At 39.9% G+C, this 4,784-nt stretch overlaps 1 pseudogene; it reads right to left on the bottom strand.

The window, feature by feature from the left end:
* Positions 1 to 245: 245 nt before the first annotated feature.
* On the bottom strand, positions 246 to 474 carry LOC119539720 (annotated as a pseudogene).
* Positions 475 to 4,784: the final 4,310 nt, after the last annotated feature.

The raw sequence follows: 4,784 nt of genomic DNA, 5'->3' as shown, positions 1-4,784 counted from the left end.
CAACAGAAGACATTTGCAGACTATAATATTGTAGTGACAGTACTGAGGTTGATTGTTTGGTTACATCTTAATTATTTATATAGAACATTGGTCCAATAAGTTAAAAATAAAGAACAGCAGCTGGAAATTTATCTCAGTCAATGTTCAGAGATAAAAGGGTTAACCACTCTTTCCATTATTTTCTGCATATAAATCCTTTTTCATTTTGAAATCTGATGGCAATTAAATTCTGGCATTGTTCCAAGCTATTGCATGACCAGGATACTGAAGGCCATCACTATACAGCATACTGCAACATAAGGATTCTTTCATTCACCAATTCTGGCACACTTCCAAAATATGCCCAACAATCCAGTTTTATTTCTGTCCAGGAGGCTGGGTGCCAAGGATCGGATATAAGCACAGGTACATATAAGCAGCAAGATTACAGTCAACAAACTCTGAAAATTGAAAATGGCAGACATAGTGAGGCCGGCGAAGCCCCAGCGACATCACCCTTTGGGGCCCAGAGCCGATTATGTCTTATAAATCTTTTAAATATAGAACAAGCCTGCCCCCATTTCCCCACCCCACCTCTGCTTTTTTTGTTTTCCATGACATTGGCCTTTTGAAGAGACTAGGTCAGTTGCCTTCTAGGATGCCATGCCCACAGTTTGGATTTGTCTAACTGTTTCCTCTTGGTGTTTTTAACTTGTTCCTCAATCTTCTGCATCTCCCTTAAATTGGAATTCAGATGTATAAAGGCTGATTAGATTCCCGTTAGTTTGGGCAAGAATATTCATGATTGACACCATGTATTAGTTTCCTGTGACTGCTGTGAAAAATTACTACAATTTTGGTGTCTTAAAACCACAGAAATCTATTCTCTCACAGTTCTGGAGCCCCAAAGTCCAAAACAGATAAGTCAAAGTCAAGGTGCAGGCAGGGCCCTGCCGCCTCAGGAGGCTCTAGTTGAAAATCCCTTCCTTGCCTCTTTTGGCTCTTTCAGCTTTTCCGGCTTTTGGTGGCTGCTGACATTCTTTCACTTGTGGCTGCCTCACCCCAGTCTCTGCTCCCCCTCTTCTGTGTGTGCCACATCTCCTCTGCTTTCCTTATAAGCACACATGTGATTGTACTTAGGGTCCACCTGGATAGTGCAGGATCATCTCCCCATTTAAAATTCTTTTTAGAATTTTTAATCTGCAAAGACCCTTTTTGTTTCTTTTCTTTTCTTTTTTTTTTTTTTTGCATATAAGAGCACCCCCCCCACCCCCTTTTCTTTCTTTCTTTCTTTTTTTTGCATATAAGGTAACATTCCCAGGTTCCAGGGATTAGGGTGTGGCTATCCTTCAGGGAACCGTTTTTCAGTCTGCTGTGTGTTGTTTTCTTCACAGGGCCTCGGACTGGGGGGGATCATGTTTACATGTCCCATTATTCTCCATCCCAGTTGGATCACCAGGTTAAAGGAGTGACCCGCAGATCTCTCTGTTGTAGAAGTACTTCATTCTCCTTTGCGATGGGCAAGATTGGGATAATTTGTTGCCACCCAGTGTGTGAATATCCAGTTCCCCCTCAACCTTTCCCCTAATGATTTTAGCATCCATTGATGATCTTTGCCTGAGTCAATGATTTTGTTCAAATTTGCAGAATGATGATTTTCTAATTTGATTATTCCTCCTCCACTTATTGTCTGATATTGTTCTGTAAAATAAATAATAAAAAAATAAGTAATCTCATCAACTGGTACTTTATTTAACCTGAACTACTGTTCCTACTGCAAAGGCAGGATAAACAGTTCTTTCTTTCCTTTATTTACAGTATTCTGTGTAAGGCATTGGTGTGAAAGTTTCCTCTGATGGCAGCAAATGTATTTCCGCCTGTGTTTTATATACACAGGTCCGGGAAATTGTCTAGGGTGACTTTGATCTTGTCAAATGCCATGCTGAAATCCAGACACACTGAGACACTGGAATTCCTCTGGGTCTCCTGATAGAACCATGGCCAAGGAACTGGCACTGGGGTTGGCACAATCCTCCATGAAGGGGTGTTAGTCCCCTGACATTGCTCTGTGCTGGGCTCCCACCTCTGATGATTTCTACACACCCCACCCCACCCCTAATAGCAGATGCATCTCGACATTTCCTGGGATCCCAAATATCAAAATCAAGCTTGTTAGAGGTCAAACAATACAAACTGATTAACTGACAGGAACATAGCAAAGTTGACTTGGCTGAAGATCCAGATGTAAAAGCTTGATTATATATCTTCACTCTCCCTTCAATCTCACTCTCTCTGGGCACCACTTTCTTTGATACTCTTTTTTACCAAGTTATTGAGAAGTCACAACTTATCTTTTTCCGTCTTTTTAATTTGTTGTGAAGCATATAATATATATGCTTCACAACATATATATATAAAGTTTATATGTATATATAAAGTTTATATACAACTTAAAAGAATACTTAACATCATGTACCTACCACTGTGCTTAAGATCTGGTACCACTGAATTTTTTTTATAAGTTTGAATCCTTTCATTTAAGGTCACATTTAATTACAATCCATTAAATTCTGAACATGCCATTCATTTCCCCAGTGAGGCTTTTACAATCAGCCACAGATAGCTACTCTTGCTTCTCTCAGGCTACCTACAAATGAGTCAGTTTTGTCGTCTTCCCTTCTCGACTATCTCATTTTTCAATGTGGCTGGAAATAAAATTATAGAGCACTGGGTTGAATTACAGGATATAGGGGGAATGTTTCTATGGTTTTAGTCTTGGATTGAGCATCTAAATATTGAGCTTCAGGGTTGAAATCCATCATTCCACAATCTTGAGATTTTTTTCCCCCAAAGGCTCATTAATGATGGCAATAGCGTGTAACCACAGAGCCTTTCCTTTTCATCCCTACAATTTATTTCCCATGAATTCATAAATTTCATGAACACCTCATGCTTGCTGGTCAGTTACCAGTACATTGCAAGGTCATCGTGAAATGTGAGAAAGCTAAAGGCATTCCAGTGTCCATTATGGCAGCCATGGGGCAGAGTCCGGGTCCGAGTCCAAGCCCAGCCCTGGGCCAGCTCATTGCGTAACTTTACCTGCATGCTTTGCTCCAGTTTTATAGTTTTATTATCTTTCTTCAGCTAATGATCCCATTAAAAATGTCTGATGTGGTTCCACTGAATTTTTAGTTTGCAGATTTGAGGGCCACAGGAAATGTGATTTCTGGCCCCAATCCCACAAGAGTGTGAAATTTCTTTGTTAGCAGTTTTTTTTTTTTTTTTTAATTCAGTTTTATTGAGATATATTCACACACCATACAATCATCCATGGTGTACAATCAACTGTTCACAGTACCATCATATAGTTGTGCATTCATCAACCCAATCTATTTTTGAACATTTTCCTTATACCAGAAAGAAGCAGAATAAGAATAAAAAATAAAAATAAAAAAGAACACCCAAATCATCCCCCCCATCCCACCTTATTTTTTATTTAGTTTTGTCCCCATTTTTCTACTCATCCATCCATACACTGGATAAAGGGAGTGCAATCCACAAGGCTTTCACAATCACACTATCACCCTTTGTAATCTACATTGTTATACAATAGTCTTCAAGAGTCTAGGCTACAAGGTTGGAGTTTGATAGCGTCAGGTATTTACTTCTAGCTAGTAAAACCTAAAAAGGGTTATCTATATAGTGCATAAGATTAAATTTGGAATGTCTCAGCCACTGAAACTTCATTTTGTTTCGTTTTGCATCCTCCTTTTGGTAAAGAAGATGTTCTCAATCCCATGAAGCCAGGTTCAGATTCATCCCTGGGAGTCATATCATGCGTTACTGGGGAGATTAACTCCCCTGGGAGTCAGGTCCCATGTAGGGGGGAGGGCAGTGAGATCACCTGCCGAGATGGCTTAGAGAGAGAGAGAGAGAGGGCCACATCTGAGCAACACAGAGGTACTCGGGGAGACTCTTAGGCACCATGATAAGCAGGTTTAGCCTCTCCTTTCAGTAACAAGCTTCATAGTGGCCAGCCCCAAGACAGAAGGCTCAGTATTTCAAGCCATCAGTCCCCAATGTTTGTGAGAGCATCAGCAACAATCCAGATGAGAAAGTCCAACACCTCTGCATCTTTCCCCAGCAATTCAGTGGGGGGCACTGGAGATATATTTTTATTCTCTGCCCAAATTACTTTGAGATGTGTTGCTATTTCACTCTAACCTATACAGACCTACCATATCTCACTTCCTATTCAAAGTTCCCTGTAATTGTGGTGTTTGAACGAACTGACTGTAGAAGTTATATTGTTTAGAAAATATAGATCCTACAACAAATAAACATTTCTTCCTTTGGTCTCACGTGGAGGTTGAAGTTTTAACACACAGTCAGTTTCAACCTTTACCCTTTGGCCCGATTTGCCCTAGTCTTAACCAGATCTGCTTCATTCATATCTCTAATTGAAGTCTGGGCTCTTTAACAGCTTTTTTTTTTTTTTTCTTTAACAGTTGCTGTATGCGTTAATACTGACATTTGTATCTACCGAGCTCTAGCTCTAAATTTCAGGTGTCACATATACCCAGTGTTCCATAGACCAATCAGGTTATACACCAAGGGATCAACATCTCAGAGTTTGGAGACAGCCATTACAATTCAGGAATAGATTTGACTGCTGTAAGAGCTTACAATCTAGAGACCATTACAATAACCATTTCCCTGTTAGGCTGTGCTCTCAGATTGAATTCTGAGTTTACACATTGTAGTTAGTCATACTGGTGACTAAACAAATAGTGTTTGCCTTTGTT

Source organism: Choloepus didactylus, chromosome 7 (assembly GCF_015220235.1).
Source record: "Choloepus didactylus isolate mChoDid1 chromosome 7, mChoDid1.pri, whole genome shotgun sequence".
In the NCBI taxonomy this organism is placed as follows: Eukaryota; Metazoa; Chordata; class Mammalia; order Pilosa; family Megalonychidae; genus Choloepus; species Choloepus didactylus.
This window is presented reverse-complemented; position numbering and strand designations above follow the sequence as displayed.